The 18938-nt window shown below is 38.1% G+C and overlaps 1 protein-coding gene across 2 annotated transcripts in view; it reads left to right on the top strand.

The window, feature by feature from the left end:
- The window catches only part of EFHC2 (EF-hand domain containing 2), a 326643-nt gene that overhangs the window by 43020 nt on the left and 264685 nt on the right, over positions 1 to 18938 (top strand). For both annotated transcript variants that reach the window (XM_088833699.1, XM_088833698.1), the window contains exon 3: positions 15607 to 15707. The gene's annotated coding sequence lies outside the window, so the exon portion shown is untranslated. The remainder of the gene's footprint in view (positions 1 to 15606; positions 15708 to 18938) is intronic.

Raw genomic sequence — 18938 nt, 5'->3', positions numbered from 1 at the left:
TGTGTCTTTTCACTGTGATAAATCTTAGACTTGAGAACAACCTCTAAGACATGAGTACAACATATGCTGAGTCCTGTGATCCCTTCTCATGAAACATCGAACCTGGGGGTGGGCTTGGGAACCCCTTAAAAACCCTCTAACACAAAATGTGAATGTTTTTGTGACCTTACTTGAAAATCATTCTTACTTAATACTCTCAGGCTCTCTCTCAGTATATCTTTCTCTTTGACTTGCTATATATATACAGTCAAAGCACAGCCTGCTTTAAAAAAAAAAAAAAAAGGAACTCATTGTTACATACAGACTTCTAGAAAACAAAATGTAATTAGAAGTTGAAATTTCCCCCAAATAAACCAGCTGGTTCTATCTAAAAGTATCTGAATGTTGTAACTGACAATGAAAAATCTGTACGTACGTGCAAACCTCTGGGGACATTCTGTTTTGCTGTCAGGACATCTGACTCACTTTTCTAAAAAGTCGTATTTCCCTTTCTCTCTTTTTTACCTGGTAAATCCTTGTTCAGCCTTCAAGATTTCAGTTCAAATGTCACCTCCTTAGTTCAACTTCTAAACTCCTCCAGGCTAACTGGGACCTTCTTTTGTCAGTTTACACATTGTATTTTGTGCCTTCCATAGACTGATCGGGTTACATTAAGACTGTTTACCTCTCTCCTGAACTTTGAGGTTTAGGAGTAGGTCAAACCATCCACCAATTCCCAGAACACATCTTATCGTGTAAGAAAAAGCAGGTACCCAGAAACAGTTTGTCCCATAATATTAATCACTAGGCATATATTTGATTCATAGATGAATTTCTTTTTTTAAAAAATTTATTTTAATTGGAGGCTAATTACTTTACATTATTGTATTGGTTTTGCCATACATTGACATGAATCTGCTCCGGGTGTACATGTGTTCCCCATCTTGAACTCCCCTCCCACCTCTCTCCCCATCCCATTCCCTCTGGTTCATCCCAGTGCACCAGCCCTGAGCATCTTGTATCATGCTTCGAACCTGGACTGGCGATTCATTTCACATATGATAATATACATGTTTCAATGCCATTCTCCCAAATCATCCCACCCTCGCCCTATCCTGAATTTCAATATGTTTATGTTTGCCAGACATTGCATTCACTGTGGTACTCTGAAATAAAATTGAGTGAGATAGTGGTTTTGAAATTTTTCTAACAAGCTTTGTTTTCTAGTACTACATTGTGTGCTGTGCTTAGCCGTTCAGTTGTGCCTGACTCTTGCGACCCCATGGACTGTAGCCCACCAGGCTCTTCTGTTCATGGGATTCTCCAGATAAGAATACTGGAGTGGGTTGCCATGCCCTCCTCCAGGGGATCTTCCCAACCCAGGGAGCGAACTCATCTCTCCTGCGTTGCAGACGGATTGCTTATTGTCTGAGCCATCAGGGAAGCCCAAGAATACTGGAGTGAGTAGCCTATCCCTTCTCCAGGGGAACTTCCCAACCCAGGAATTGAACCGGGATCTCCTGCATTGCAGGCGGATTCTTTACCAGCAAACCTAGTACTACATTACTCATTATTATTAATCATTGTCATCGTTGGGTGCTAATGTATTATTATAAAAAAATACAAATTCTGGCATTTTGAAAATGAGAAGTTAAGAATCATTGTTCTAGGGACTTCCCTGATGAGAAGCTGAGACTTCTCAGAGTGGCTGAGACTTCTCAGAGTGGCTGAGAGTCTGCACTCCCAATGCAGGGGCCCTGGGTTCAATTCCTGGTCAGGGAACTAGACACCACATGCCACAACTAGAAATCCTGCATGCCAGAACTAAGATCTGGCACAGCCAAATAAATATATATATAAAAAAATCACTGTTCTAGCTCTTGCTAGAGTCAGTATGGAGTCAGACAGTATCTCATTACACAGTATTTCATCTTTCAAGAAATCAGTCAAATAGTATCGCAGAGGAATTGACAAATGGCTAGCAGTTGTACTACTTCAAAGCAAACCAGGTAACAAGAAAGAGGTACTGGCCAGTGGTGCTGATCTCTTAAAGATCAGCAAGGACCTCCTATTCCCCAAATACACTGACCTTTTTTCCTTAAACTGCAGTGTCTGAAGCTAATGCCTTCCTGTTTTTGGAGACTCTCTCTTACTTGCTTCCTAGGGCACCACAATCTGTTCTCTACCTTCCAGTTCTTCTGTCCGTTCTCTACTTTCCTCTCTGGCTTTCCATCTTCCTCCTGCCCTGTAAGTGTGCCCACTCACTCATGTCCTATCCATGGGCCTCTTTTCTTTCTATTTCTTCACTTCAAAAATAAAACAGTTAACAATTACCAAATATCTGCTATTCAATTGAAGCCTCAAATTATTACATAGGTAGTAGTATTATCCCCATTTTAAAGATGAAGAAGCTGAGGCACAAAGAAATTTAGTAAGTAGTCCACAATCACATAACTCACCAGTGAGAGAGACTGGGACTGAAATCAAACACCCTGGTTCTAGAGTCCAGACTCTTAACCTCTCCGTCACTCCTTTTTATTTTTAATTTTTATTGGAGTATAGTTGATTTACAATGTTCTGTTAGTTTCAGGTGTGCAGCAAAGTGATTCAGTTAATCATATATGTGTATCTATTCTTTTTCAGATTCTTTTCCCATATAGGCCATTACAGAGTATTGAGTAGAGTTCCTGGTGCTATACAGTAGGTCCTTATGAGTTACCTATTTTACATATAGTAGTGTCCATCACTCTTTTTAGAAAGCATCTGCAAAGCAAGACCCTCAGGTTTAGGGACTGGAAATCAATTGCAGTATAGTGCTGACTCTGTAAGAACTAGGGATTGACTTTTCTTCTGAGTTCCTCAAAGGAATCTCAAAATCAGTTTATTTAAAACAGATTCAGTTATCCTTTGAAACTGTGAGACCAGACAACTGAAAAAATCTTGGTAACGTTGACCCCAAACTGGTTTCCTTTGTGACTTGTCTTGTCTCGGGAAATGATACTACCATGATGGTAGAGACTGCACTGATGAGATACTTAAGCTCTATAACTGTATTTTTCTAAAGTGATCTCTTAACTCATCATTTTCCCCTGGTGTGATGTAGACATCACAACCACTGTGTATTGCACAGTGCTGGGCACATTATCATCTTTTGTGAAAAATATTTAAGGAACAAATGAACACATTTCTACCAGATTGTAAGTTCCAGAAAGGCAGGCACAGTGGCTGTCCTGCATTATATTTTGTAGGGAAGTGCAGAATCTCACTAAGTAATCCTTCATTTAGGTGCATCTGTTAAATTCCATTGATTGAAATCAAACTTTTCAGATGAGCACATTTGAATGCAGTGGAAAGCTTATTTCAGGATTTAAGAAATATTTGCATCACTTTTAAGGAGCTTATTAAATTCTAAACAGAGCCAATTTAACAGCCTTTTTATTGAACCAAGAGTGCAAGTAATGAAAACCAATTTTGTAAAGTTAAAAAAAAAATAAAACAGTGAAGCTCTTAATAATAATTGTTTTTTAACTCCAAATTGCTTAACTCAATACATTTTGTTTCTGAGTAAAACTTTTCTTTCCTCTTGGGAACTCCTTAACCGGTCCCAAAGTTACACAGTAATTGAAGTTGTTAACTACTCTGCCAAATGCAGATCATCCGCCTGGGAGTTTGAAACACTTTTAAAAACTCACTAATACTGCTCATGGTGTGGAAACATTTATGAATGGTTCTGAAAATTTCTGCAGATTCACTTCGGTTTTTTTTTTCAAGCTAAATTAAAGTATTATTACATTTCTTATGTTTTATTAGATATAACATTTCTAGTCCCACTGTATTCTTATGAAATGATTTCAGAGTATCTGGATTGTTATATTCTCTGTCTCCATCATTGGATCTGTAGACATTGGATCTTGCCAGGGGGATTTGTAGCTTTCTTCTTTGTACTTTGATGTATTCCTTGGCATTTTTTAAAAAAATAAAGAACATTTCTCACTTTTATAAAATCAATATGTCATTGTGCATGCTAAGTCACTTCTGTCGTGTTTGACTCTTTGTGACACCATAGAATAGCCCACCAGGCTCTTCTGTCCATGGACTTCTCCAGGCAACAGTACTGGAGTGGGTTGTCATGCCCTCCTCCAGGGCATCTTCCTAGATATGTCATTATTTGCTTTAGAACATTTACTTTTTGTGTTTCAGGTTCAGTTCAGACAATAAAGGCCTATTCTACTGTATGCTAAGATGCTTTTGAGTCCGATGGAGTTTCTTCTCTTATGCAGCTTTCAGCTCAATTGGAGAGAGAAACACACATATGGATAAAAGCATGTATGCTGGTGATCCATGCAGGAGACTATGGGAACACAGAAGCTCTCCTGGGAGAGAGAGCCTGGGTATGACAAGGACAAGTAGTAACTGACCAGGAGACTGGGGGTAGGAGAGGCAGAGACCTAGAGATAAGAGAACCCTCTTACACTGTTGTTGGGAATGTAAATTGGTGCAGCCACTGTGGAAAACAGTATGGGGGTTCTTCAGAAAACTAAAACTAGAACTACCATATGATCCAGCAATCCAACTCCTGGGCATATACCCAGACAAAACAATAATTCAAAAGACACATACACCCCAATGTTCATAGCAGCACTATTTACAATATCCAAGACATGGAAACAACCTAAATGTCCATCAACAGATGAATGGATAAAGAAGATGTGGTCCATATATACAATGGAATGCTACTCAGCTTTAAAAAGAATGAAATCATGTCTTTTGCAGCAACATGGATAGATCTAGAGATCATCATACTGAGTGAAATAAGGCAAAGACAAATATCATATGGTATCACTTATATGTGGAATCTAAAATATGACACAAATGAGCATATCTATGAGACAAAAACAGACTCATGGACACAGAGAACACAGTTGGGGTTACCAAGGAGGAGAGAGGAGTGGAGCGTAGAAGGACTGGAAAAAAAAACATTGGGGTTTTTGGATCTTGTTGCAAGCCTCACTGGTATTGCTGGTAAATAATGTGCTGGGCACTGTTGGTGTGGAAAGATACTAGAGAGGTATCCAAAGACCAGTTCAAGGAAACCTCCCTTGCTATTCTAGGACTTTATCCACAACCAGGCTTTATATATGTCCACTAGTGTTGTATTTTAAAGAATATATACTGTCTAATATTGTCAGAAATGGAAACACAGATCTTTTTCTGTACATTTAAATACACTGCATATATATAACATCTTCCCTTAGCCCCACAGCTGTCTTATTTTGTTCTATATCAACTTACCATGGGCTTTAGCTTTACTGAGTCCCCCTAAGGCCTAAAATGGGTTTCCCTGGTGGCTCAGCAGTAAAGAATCCACCTGGCAATGCAGGAGATGTGGGTTCTATCCCTGGGTGGGAAGATCCCTTGGAGAAGGAAATGGCAACCCACTCCAATATTCTTGCCAGGAAAATTCCATGGACAGAAAGGACCTGGCAGACTACAGTCCATGGGGTCACAAAAGAGACAGACATGACTTAGCAGCTAAAACAACAACAAAGCCTAAAATAGTCATTGAGAGTTCTCTCCTCTACCCTGTCATGATATATCATTTGTTTAGTTTGTTACTAGATTCAATTTTCTAAGATATTTTTCTTTATTTTAAAAAATTATTTATTTTAATTGGAGGCTAATTACTTTACAATATTTTAGTGGTTTTTGCCATACACTGACATGAATCAGCAATGGGTGTACATGTGTCCCCCAACCTGTACCCCCTCCCACCTCCCTCCCCATCCCATCCCTCAGGGTTGTTCCAGTGCACTGTCTTTCAGTGCCCTGTTTCATGCATCAAACATGGACTGGTCTTCTATATCACATATGGTAATATACATGTTTCAATGCTATTCTCTCAAATCATCTCACCGTTGCCTTCTCCCACAGAGTCCAAAAATCTGTTCTTTATATCTGTGTCTCTTTTGCTGTCTCACATATGGGGTCATCGTTACCATCTTTCTAAATTCCATATATATACATTAGTATACTGTATTGGTGTTTTTCTTTCTGACTTACTTCGCTCTGTATAATAGGCTCCAGTTTCATCCACCTCATTAGAACTGACTCACATGCATTCTTCTTAATAGCTGAGTAGTATTCGATTGTGTATATTTACCACAGCTTTCTTATCCATTCATCTGCCGATGGACATCTAGGTTTCTTCCATGTCCTAGCTATTGTAAACAGTGCTGTGATGAACATTGGGGTACATGTGTCTCTTGCAATTCTGGTTTCCTCGGTGTGCATGCCCAGCAGTGGGATTGATGGGTTGTATGGCAATTCTATTTCCAGTTTTTTAAGGAATCTCCACACTGTTCTCCATAGCGACTATAGTAGTATGCATTCCCACCAACAGTGTAAGAGGGTTCCCTTTTCTCCACACCCTCTCCAGCATTTATTGATTGTAGACTTCTGAAAACCAGCCATTCTGACTGGCATGAGATGGTACCTTATTGTGATTTTGATTTGCATTTCTCTGATAATGAGTGATGTTGAGCATCTTTTCATGTGTTTGTTAGCCATCTGTATGTCTTCTTGGGAGAAATGTCTGTTTAGTTCTTTGGCCCATTTTTTGATTGGGTCATTTACTTTTCTGGTATTGAGCTGCTTGTATACTTTTGAGATTAATTCTTTGTCAGTTGCTTCGTTTGCTATTATTTTCTCCTATTTTGAAGGCTGTCTTTTCACCTTGCTTATAGTTTCCTTCATTGTGCAAAAACTTTTAAGTTTAATTAGGTCCCATTTGTTTATTTTTGCTTTTATTTCCATTACTCTGGGAGGTGGGTCATAGAGGATCCTGCTGTTATTTATGTCAGAGAGTGTTTTGCCTGTGTTTTCCTCTAGGAGTTTTATAGTTTCTGGTCTCAGATCTTTAATCAATTTTGAGTTTATTTTTGTGTATGGTGTTAGAAAGTGTTCTAGTTTCATTCTTTTACAAGACCAGACCAGTTTTCCCAGCACCACTTGTTAAAGAGATTGTCTTTTCTCCATTGTATATTCTTGCCTCCTTTGTCAAAGATAGGGTGTCCATAGGTGCGTGGATTTATCCTTGGGCTTTCTATTTTGTTACATTGATCTGTATTTCTGTCTTTGTGCCAGTACCTACTGTCTTGATGACTGTAGCTTTGTAGTATAGTCTGAAGTCAGGCAGGTTGATTCCTCCAGTTTCATTCTTCTTTTTCAAGATTGCTTTGGCTATTCGAGGTTTTTTGTATTTCCATACAAACTGTGAAATTATTTGTTCTAGTTCTGGGAAAAATACTGTTGGTAGCTTGATAGGGATTGCATTGAATCTAAAGACTGCTTTGGGTGGTATACTCATTTTCACTATATTGATTCTTCCAATCCACGAACATAGTATATCTCTCCATCTATTTGTGTCCTCTTTGATTTCTTTCAGCAGTGTTTTATAGTTTTCTATATATAGGTCTTTTGTTTCTTTAGGTAGATGTATTCCTAAGTATTTTATTCTTTTTGTCACAATGGTGAATGGGATTGTTTCCTTAATTTGTCTATTTTCTCATTATTAGTGTATAGGAATGCAAGGGATTTTTGTGTGTTAATTTTATATCCCACAACTTTACTATATTCATTGATTAGCTCTAGTAATTTTCTGGTGGTGTCTTTAGGGTTTTCTATGTAGAGGATCATGTCATCTGCAAACAGGGAAAGTTTTACTTCTTCTTTTCCAATCTGGATTCCTTTTATTTCTTTTTCTTCTCTGATTGCTGTGGCTAAAACTTCCAAAACTATGTTGAATAGTAGTGGTGAGCGTGGGCACCCTTGTCTTGTTCCTGACTTTAGAGGAAATGCTTTCAATTTTTCACCATTGAGGATAATGTTTACTGTGGGTTTATCACATATGGCTTTTATTATGTTGAGGTATGTTCCTCCTGCCTCTGGCTTTCAGTCTTATTCTTACAGTATCCTCAAGACTTCTCCATCCATACAGCACAGATGATAAAACACCTAGGTTAATAGTGAAAAGATTCTCCACAGTGAGGGACACCCAGAGAGGTTCACAGAGTTACATGGAGAAAAGAAGAAGGGGGAGTGAGATAGAAATGACCAGGAGGAGAAGAGGAGGAGTCAAAAGGGGAGAGACCAATCTAGCCAGTTATCAGTTTCCTAAGTGTCTCCGCAGCCCTGAATACCCAGAGAGATTCACAGAGTTAAGTAGAGAAGAGAAGAGGGATTGAGGAGATAGAGGTGACCTGGGGGAGAAAAGGAAGAGTCAAAAGGGGAGAGAGCAATCAAGCCAGTAATAACACCCCTAAGTAAAAATGGGTACTGAAGATTAGATTCTTAAAGGTACAAAATTGAGAACAAATACCCAAAAGCAAAGACTAAAAATCTAGAGTAGAGGGTAGACTCTCAAAAATACAATATTAGAAATACAAAACAGAAGCAAACATAAAAATTATAAATATATATATATATATGAAATTTTGTTTTAAAATAGGGTCTTTTTTGCAAGGTAATAGGTTATAAAAATGAAAATTAAAGGAGTAATAAAGAACTTAAAAATAAGAAAATGATAATAGTAAAAATATATCTAGGAATTTCTCTGGAGCTGTTGAGGGCAGTGTGGGGTCAGTTCAGTTTCAGATAGTTCCTTGTTCCAGCTTGTACTTCTTCTCAAGGTCTATTGACCCCTTCCAATGCTCTGTCAATGTTAACTACAGGATTTTAATCTGTTGCACTTGTCACTTCCAGAGTGGTTCCCTCTTCTTTGTTTATTTTGGCTTCCTCTGTTTGCAAGTCTCTTTAGTGTCTAATTTCTGCCCTGACACAAGGGGGCGAAGGTGGTCACTTATTTAGGCTCACTTGTTCAGTTGTGTTGTGGGGAGGGAGGAACACTGCAAACAAATATCACTGGTGTGTGTGAAGAGTGCTCACAGTATATGGACCACACTGGGTTTGCCCCAGCTCACAGCATTTTGTGCTTTCCTGGTCTACACTGCTCAGGCTCCAGGTTGCTCTGCAGGGGTACTATCCAAAGCAGGCCCTGCATTTTGTGCCCTTCCCAGGTCCGAGCAGCTCAGGCGACCAGGTGCTTGGCTAGTGTATTGTCCCAGGTAGGCAACTTAATCACCTCCCTGGTATGGGCTGCTCGGTTTCCTGGATGTGCCACGAGAGCACCATCTCAGGTGTGCCATGTGTCTCCTCTGGGGAGCTGATCTCAGGCTGCAACCCTTCTGGCAGATGTTAACCATTCAGGATCCCAGGAAGACTTGGTTAGCAACTGGCAGTCTGCTCACAGTTTGGTGGAGGATGCGGGTCTCCGGGGTCGAGATTTCCCCTTGCCTTCCAGCTCTGGCTGTTGCCTGCCTACCTCTCTGCCTCTGGTGGTGGGGAGGGGCCTGTATGCAACCTGGTAGCTCTCCTTTGTATTTGCTCAATCCTTTGTTTTGTGAGTGGGCCAGGCTTCGAGTTAGGTTAGAACCTTTCATGGGAAAGTTCTCTCTCTTTTTTTCTCTCTCTGGCTATCCCACAGGTTGGGTTGCTATCTCATGTTAGCTCCCTCAGACTGTCCTCAGGGCATTCAGGCCCAGTCCTTACCCTAAGAATGCAACCCGTGCCTCCCTGTCCAGCCCCAGACCCCACTCACTGGTGCTGGATGCAAGTATCTGGGCTACTTCTCCGCTGGGAGTTGTGGTTAGGCGCATATTCTGTGGGGTTTTTTTTTGTTTTTCTCCTGGTTATGCTGCCCTCTGAGATTCCAAAACTCCCCACAGACCCAACAGTGAGAGGGTTTCCTGCTGTTTGGAAAATTCTCCTTCACTATTCCCTCCCCAGGGCGGGTATCCATCCCTAACTCTTTTGTCTCTCTTTTTGTCTTTTATATTTTGTCCTACCTCCTTTCGAAGAGAATGGGCTGCCTTTCTGGGTGCCTGGTGTTCTCCACCAGCGTTCAGAAGTTGTTTTGTGGAAGTTGCTCAGCATTCAAATGATCTTTTGATGAGTTTGTGGGGGAGAAAGTGATCTTCCCATCCTATTCCTCCACCATCTTGGGACTGCCCCCATAATTTTCTAAGATTTTATTTAGGTTTTTGGTATCTATGTTCCTATATGAGATTCACCCATAGTCTTTTCCTACTCTTCTCCTTCCCCTTCTTCCTTTCCTCTTTCGCTTCTCCCTTTCTGAGTGCTCTTTTTGTCTGATATCTGTATCAGGGTTTTGCTAGACTGAAGGTGGGAGGAGAAGGGGACGACAGAGTATGAGATGGTTGGATGGCATTACCAACTTGATGGAACATGAGTCTGAGTAAGCTCCGGGAGTTGGTGATGGACAGGGAAGCCTGGTATGCTGCAGTCCATGGGGTCATAAAGAGTTGGACACAACTGAGCGACTGAACTGACTGACAACAGAAAGAGAACTGGAAACAGTATTTTTAGAAGTCCCTGATTAGTATAAGGTGGAGAATATCTATTCACTGAAGGGTTCGGAGGCATCTCCCAATAAACCCTCTGGGCTTGGTGGCTTTTTAGCAGTCGATCTGGGATTATCTTTTTTATTTCTTCCAAGGTTATTGATTTATTCAGGTTTTCTACTTTTAATTTTTAAAATATCATGTAGTAGCATTGACTTCTTCTTTTGATGTATGGTTATGTGAATTTTAATACAGGCAGATTTGTGGTACCCTTACCACAAGCAGCATATTAAGATTAGAACAGTTGGAACATCTCCAAAATTGTTCATGTTCCTCTTTAATCATACCCTGCCTCTGCCTCTAACCCCTGGCAACCACAGATCTGTCCTCCATCACTACAGTTTTGTCTTTTTCAAGAAAGTCATATAACTGGAATCATACAGCATTGACCCTTACGTCATATTTCCTTCACTTAGCAAAATGCATTTGAGATTCAGCCACAGTGTTGCATGTAGGTAATTCATTTTTATAGCCAAGTAGCATTCAATTCTATGGATGCATCACAGTTTGTTTCTCCATTCTCTCATTGAGGGACGTTTGTGTTGTTTCCAGTTCTGGGCTAACAGCTAAAGCTGTTACAAATATTTGCACAAAGTTTGTGAATGCACACTGTTTTTGAGCATATAAATTTATTTCTTTAGGGTAAATACCCAGGAGAGGAATTTCTGGGTCATATGATAAGCATATACATAATTTTATAAGAAACTGTTAAACCATTTTCCAGAGCAGCTATATCATTTTGCATTCCCACCAACAAGATATGAGAGTACCAGCATCACTCATTTTTGTTCACTCCACTTGTCTTTAACTACCTTTCCTTATAATGTTGATGGAGGCTTGTGTTTTATATTTTTGTTTCTTTGACGGTGGCTTGTTAACTGCAACTAAGGATTCATGTTGTGCAAGCATTGTGGAGAATACTTAGTCATTACAACTTTGAAGGTTGTTTTTTTCCACATTCTTTTAAGTTCTCTTCCTGGAAATCTATTAAGTAAATGTTGGGGGACTTCCCTGGGGGTCCAGTGATTAAGAATCTGCCTTGCAATGCAGGGACATGGGTTCAATCCCTGGTTAGGGAACTAAGATACTACATGACAAAACTACTGAGCCTGTGTGCTACAGGGATCATGCTACAACTAGAGTCTGCACCACAGGGAAATATCCCGCATGATGCAATGAATGTCCCATTTGCCACAACTAACACCTGATACATACCTCTTTCCTTATCTCTCATTTTATTTCCCAGTTCTTAATGTCTTCGTGTTGCATTCTGGGAAATTTCCTGAGAAATGTCTTTCAAGTCACCAGTCCCTTCTTCAAATATATCTAATTCCTTCAATTATCCATTGAGGTTTTTAATTTTAGTGATAACATTTGTCATTTCTAGAATTCATATTTCAATTATTCTTTATCTCTTTTCTGTAATATACTGTCCTCAAATTTTTATCTTTTTACTTTAAAAATTGCTTTAACACATTTATTTTATAGTGTTTATTTGTGATATGGTTCTCAGATATGTTCTATTTCCTTGCTTTCTCACTCCTATGATTCTCTCACTTAGAGAAGAAAAAAAAGAAAAGGCAACTCTACATAGAAGGGAAATAAATCAAAGTAATGTTTACACAGGTGGCGCTTGTGGTAAAGAACCTGCCTGCCAATGCAGGAGACCTAAGAGACATGGGTTTGATCCCTGTGTTGGGAAGATGCCCTGGAGAAGGGCAAGGCAACCCACTCCAATATTCTTGCCTGGAGAATCCCATGGACTGAGCAGCCTGGAGGGCTACAGTCCGTAGAGTCATGAAGAGTGGAACATGACTGAAGTGATTTAGCATGCATGAATGGGTAAAGTGATGCATAATTTGGTAACTGGGTGGCAAGGGAGAGATTAGCTTGCCATAAGAAATGGAGAACTTTTATAAAAATATCAGAAAGGAGGACATTTTTTTAGAGTGTCGACAGATATGTTCATGTGACTAAGTACTACTTTCTCAACCTCTGATCTTCCCATTTCTAACACAAGATTTAAAACAAAGTGGCATTTTATTGAACACCCACTGACTGCTACAATACTAAGTACTTCACATATATTTTCATGTAATTATCTTGACCATCTATTTTACAGATGAGAATATGCAGTTTTCCCTGAGAACACCTAGCTATTAAGTGACAGAGCTAGAATTTGAACTCATGTCTTTCTCTAAATCTTGTCACTTCTATCAAGTCACTTGACTTTGTTAAGTTAACAGCAGCAGTAAAAGGGTCTGTTTTCTAAGATTCATTCTTCAGATCTTTGCTTTGCATCATTTGTAAACTATCAGATAACTCATTTTCAGTTTCAACAGCTATTTCTTGGCCACCCAATCCAGTACTCTTACCTGGAAAATCCCATGGACACAGGAGCCTGGTGGGCTACAGTCCATGGGGTCACAAAGAATCAGACACGACTGAAGCAACTTAGCACTCACACACACAAAGGATTGCACTATGTATTCTGTCCTTGGTATTATCATATCCATTAAACTCCCCTGACCATGACTATCAAATAAGTGGAACTGGACATTGCTTAACAGATACCAAGAGGTATAGGTGTGTAGCAGTTAAGCACAAAGGCGTTGGATGTAGACAGCAGGGATTTGAATTCTACTTCTATCACTTGTCAGCTGAGTAACTTGGACAAGTTGCTCTATATTCTCATTTATGGAGAATGAAGTAAGCTTGCTCTTATATCTCAGACATATAATTTCTGCCTCCCCCTAAAAGCATATGGGACTTCCCTCATGACTCAGTGGTAAAGAATCCTCCTGCAATGTGGGAGACATGGGTTCGATCCCTGGGTGGGGAAGATACCCTGGAGAAGGGCATGGTAACCCACTCTAGTATTCTTTCCTGGAGAATCGCCATGGACAGAGGTGCCTGGTGGGCTACAGTTCATGGGGTCACAAAGGGTCAGACACGACTGAGCGACTAAGCACAAAAAAGCATATCTTCCCTCTTTCTACCTTACCCCTTAGATTTAGGCACTTTCTACTACTACTACTTGTCTCATCACCCCTAGAGCCCTTCCATGAAGAGTTTTGAATCTAGCCCTGTCTTTTCAGTTCCTTGGCCATCACATTTTATCTCAATCCTGGATTACTTTAAGGCTCCCCCCTTTTTGGCTTTGCTCTCAAGCTTTTCCTCTTTTAATTCACCTGGTCTTTTCTGTATATAATGTCACTTGAATATTTCCTGCAAGTTTATGATTCTTTGTTATTATATTTTTTTCTTTTTGTTTGTTTTATTTTTTTCCTGATGATAAATTACAAAAAATCCATCCACTATAAAACAGAGAAAATTAAAGACAGTCAAACTTTCCCTAGGACATAACTAGTGTTAACAATTTGGTGCACATTTTATTTAATATTATACATAACCATGATTAAAACTAGGTACATATTTTATTTAATATTATACATAAGCACCATGAACATTTTGGTGCTTAGTTGCTCTATTAACAATTTGTGTATATTCTATGTAATATATAGCACAACCACTATTAACCTTTTGGTACACATTTTAGCTAATGTGTATAAGTGTATAAAGGTTTTCAGCATTATCGTTTAACCGTATATGTTGTTGACATATTTCCATGGTAGTGTTATAGATGTATATAAATATTTTTTAAAAATTATTTTTTTATTAAGTACTGATTGAACACAAAAGAATATTTATGAAGCATGCATAAGGTAAAAAGAATTTTCATGCAGTGAACACTCATGTTGATATCACTCTGTTTAAGAAACAGAACATTGTCATTACCTTTGAATTCCTGTTCCCTTCTTCCTCAGTTGTAACTCTTATCATGTATTTCCTCTTATCATGTTCTTACTTTTCAGTCTAGCTTGCATATATGTTTGTATACCTAGGCAATAAATTGTTTGCCTTTGTGTGTTTTTGAAATTGATGTAAAAAGATCATTCTGTACGTTGAAACTTGATTTACCCCTCTCTATTCTATGTCTCTTTTGGGGTGGTTAAGGAGAATTGACATCTTCACGGTATTGAATCTTCCAGCCCATGAACATAATATATATCTCCATTTATTTAGGTCTTTTTTAAATGTCTTTCAGTGTAGTTTATCTTTTTCTCCCTAAATGTCTTGCTTATCTTTTGTTAGATTTATTCCTAGATAGATATTGCTTTTTGATTTATTCTAAATGGTCTCTTTAAAAGTTAGCTTTCTAGCTCTTTGTTGTTGGTAGGTAGAAGTGCAATTGATTTTTTTTAAATGAAACTGCTTATGTAACATATGGAAACAGAAAAGCAACACATTTATTGTTTATGAATACTTATAGCTGTAATGAAATTTTATAAATTTGGTTGGAAAGATGGACACAACTTTCAGGATGTGTTTTTTGGAGAGGCAGAGGGAATGAGATTGAGGAGAGGCAGAAAGAAGACATTAATGGTATCTATAACATTTTATTTCTTTATGAAGCAAATAGAACTAAATACTAAGATTTGTTAAGGCTGCATAGCAGGTGCATGAGTGATTGTTTTATTATTCTTTGTTCCTTTTTGAAATAGGTCATAATTTTTAAAAATGAGATACGCATTATTAATTATATGTTCAAAATAAATCACTTTCACGATGGATGACCTCAGAATTTATTAATTCTATTGATTATTCTAAATTGGACCTTGTAGAGTAGGGGCTGTGAGCTGAACCCAAGCTCCAGATGCGATTGTTTTTTGTGCCTTATAATTAAACAAATCAACCAACGATGAAATGCCAGAGATTTTACATAAGAATTTGGATTTCTGAATTCTCTCAGAAAGTTAGAAAATCTGACAACACTATGTTTTCATTCAGTAAATAGTTAATTAGGTATGAATAAGCAGTGGCTGCCTGGTTACTGACTGTTTATTATGAAAAATTTCAAATATTTTCAAGATAGAAAGAAGAGCATAAGAGCTCCCTGATATCCATCATCGAAATTTAACAATTATTGACTCATGGCCAATTTTGTTATATCTATTTTTGCTGATCTACTGATCCATGGGTTATTTTGAAGCAAATCCCAGACACTGTATCATTTCATCCTTAAGTACTTTAGTTATTATTGTTGTTTAGTCTCCCAGTCATGTCTGACTCTTTTGTGATCCCACAGATTGTGATTTTCCAGGCAAGAATACTGGAGTGGGTTGCCATTTCCATTCTCCAGGGGATCTTCCTCACCTAGGGACTGAACCTGAGTCTCCTGAATTGCAGGTAGATTTTTAGTATTAATCTCTAAGAGATAAGAACTTTCAGAAAATGCAACCATGATTTTATTGTCATACCTAAAACATTTAGCAGTAATTCTTTAATATAATCAAATACCCAATCAATATTCAAAATTTCTCCATTTTCTCAGCTTTATTTTACTGTTTGCCGAAATAAGAATTCAGTTAAGGTCCTTACACTGCATGTGCTTGATATACTTCTGAAACCTCTGGGATCTTATAGTGAAGCTTAGATCAACACTGTCCAATAAAATTATCTGTGATAACAAAAATTGTACTATATCTGTGTATCCAATGTGGTAGCTACTAGCCTTATATGGCCATTGAGCACTTGAAGTGTGACTACTGCAACTGAGGAAATTAATTTTTAATTTTATTTAAGTTTAATTAATTAAAGATGTTTGCTTATAGTTTATTGAAAGAAAATTCACATACCACAAACTTCACCTTTTGATTGTACAATTCAGTGACTTTTAATACAGTCACAAGTTGTATATGATCACCACTAATTCTAGAACATTTATGTCATCTCTAAAAGAAACCCATTCACAATCATGACCCATTTCCCCTGCCCCCAACCCTCAACAACCATTAATCTACAGTCTTTATCTATGGATTTGCCTATTTGGATATTTCATATGAGGAACTTATACAATATATAGCCTTTTGTATCTGGCATTTTTTACTTCTCATAATGTTTTCAAGGTTGATCAACTGATGCATCCATGCATATCAGTTAATTTATATAATTTGATGGCCATATAATGCTCCATTGTATGCATATACCATAGTTTGCTTATCCTTTCACCAGCTGATGGACATTTGAGTTAGTTCTACTTTTTAACTCTTATGAGTAATGTTATGATGAACATTAATTACAATATACCATAGTTTGCTTATCCTTTCACCAGCTGATGGACATTTGAGTTAGTTCTACTTTTTAACTCTTATGAGTAATGTTATGATGAACATTAATTACAAGTTTCTGTGTGGACATATGTTTTCAATTCTCCTGAGCATAATACCTAAAGATGGAATTTCTGGGTCATATGGTGACTCTGTGTTTGACTTTTATCTGTTCCGTCGCTCAGTCGTGTCCGACTCTATGCGACCCCGTGGACTGTAGCCTACCAGGCTTCTCCGTCCATGGGATTCTCCAGGCAAGAATACTGGAGTGGGTTACCCTTTCCTTCTCCAGGGGATCTTCCCGACCCAGGGATCGAACCCGGGTCTCCCTCATTGGAGGCAGATGCTTTAACCGCTGAGCCACCAGGGATAGAAACTGCCAAGTAGTTTTCCCCATCAGAAATATATGCAGGTTCCAAATTTTCCACATCTGCATCAACACTTGTTATTGTCCTTCTTTCTGAGTGTAACCAATCTATTGTATGGTTTTGATGTCCATTTCCCAAACAACTAAAGATAGTGAACATTTTTTCATGTGTTTATGGCCATTTGTATATCTTCTTTGGAGAAATGTCTATGTCCATTTTTAAACTGGGTCACATTTTTGTTGAATTGTACAAGTTATTTATATATTCTATATATAAAGTCCCTTTACAGATATATTATTTTCAGATATTTTCTCCCTTGCTGTGAGCTGGCTTTTCATTTTCTTGATGATGTCCCCCGAAGCATGAAGGTTTTAAAATTTGATGAAAGCAACCTATCTATTTTTCTTTTGTTGCTTGTGCTTTAGGTGTCATACCAAGAAAACCATTGCCTAAACCAAATCGAAGCTTTACTCCTATATTTTCTTTCAAGAGGTTTATAGTTTTAATTCTTGCATATAGTATTTGGTCCATTTCAACTTAATTTTTGTTTATGGTGTGATGACCATGTGTTGGTGTGTAACAGGGGTACGAACTCATTCTTAGGATATGGAGACCCAGGTTTTTGCAGCACTGTTCATTGAAAATATTTTTCTTTCCCACATTGAATTGTCTTGGCACCCTTGTCAAAAATCAATTGGCGATTCGTTTCACATATGATAATATACATGTTTCAGTGCCATTCTCCCAAATCATCCCACCCTCGCCCTCTCCCACAGAGTCCAAAAGACTGTTCTATATCGCCAGTCCAGGTTCGATGCATGATACAGGATGCTCGGGGCTGGTGTACTGGGATGAACCAGAAAAATGGGATGGGGAGGGAAGTGGGAGGGGGTTCAAGATGGGGAGCACGTGTGCACCCGGGGTGGATTCATGTTAATGTATGGCAAAACCAATGCAATAATGTAAAGTAATTAGCTTCCAATTAAAATAAATAAATTAAAAAAAATAAAACTAAAAACACATGGAAAAAAAAATTGGCCATAAATGTAAGAGTTTATTTCTGGGCACCCAATTTTATTCCACTGATCTGTATATGACCTTTATACCAGTGACACACTGCCTTGATTATTTTAATTCTGTAGTAAGTTTTGAAATTGGAAAGTGTGAGTCTTCCAATTTTGTTCTTCTTTTTCAAGATGGTTTTGACTGTCTTTTGTGTTTCCATGTGAATTTTCAGATCAGATTTTCTGCAAAAAATCATTTTAAATTATGTTAGTGATTGCATTAAATTTTTATATCAATTTGAAGAGCATTGTGATCTTCCAAATCTTAAGTCTTCCAATCCATGAAATTCATATCTTTCCATTTACTCAGGTCTCTTTTAGTTTCTTTCACTGATGTTTTGTAGTTTACATGTCCAAGTCTTGTACTTCTTTGGTTAAATTGATTTCTCATTATTTTATTCTTTTTGATGCCACTTTAAGTGTTAATTTAGCCTTCAAATAGTTCATTGTTAATGTATAGAAATACAATTGATTTCTGTGTATTGATCATGTATCCCTGAGAGCAATGTTGAACAGAGTGGCAAGAATGAACATTCTTGTCTTGTTTCTGATCTTAGGGAGTGAGCATCTTATATTGCACTGTCAGATATGATGCAGCTCTGTGTGTGTATGTGTGTGTGAGGGAGAGGCTTTTATTAGATTGAGGAAATTCCTTCCTATTCCTAGTTTGTCAAGTGTTTTTATCAAAAAAGGCTGTTGCATTTTGTCAAAAGCTTTTTCTGTATCTATTGATATGCTCATGAGGTTTTTGTTCTTTATTCTATTAAAATGATATGTTACATCAAATTTCAGATGCTAAACCAACTTTGCATTCTTGGAATAATTCCCACTTGGTCATGGTGTATAATCCTTTTTATACATTTACTGGATTTGGTTTGT

This window comes from Moschus berezovskii, chromosome X, assembly GCF_049115385.1.
Source record: "Moschus berezovskii isolate FMDL1 chromosome X, NW_MosBer_1.0, whole genome shotgun sequence".
In the NCBI taxonomy this organism is placed as follows: Eukaryota; Metazoa; Chordata; class Mammalia; order Artiodactyla; family Moschidae; genus Moschus; species Moschus berezovskii.
This window is presented reverse-complemented; position numbering and strand designations above follow the sequence as displayed.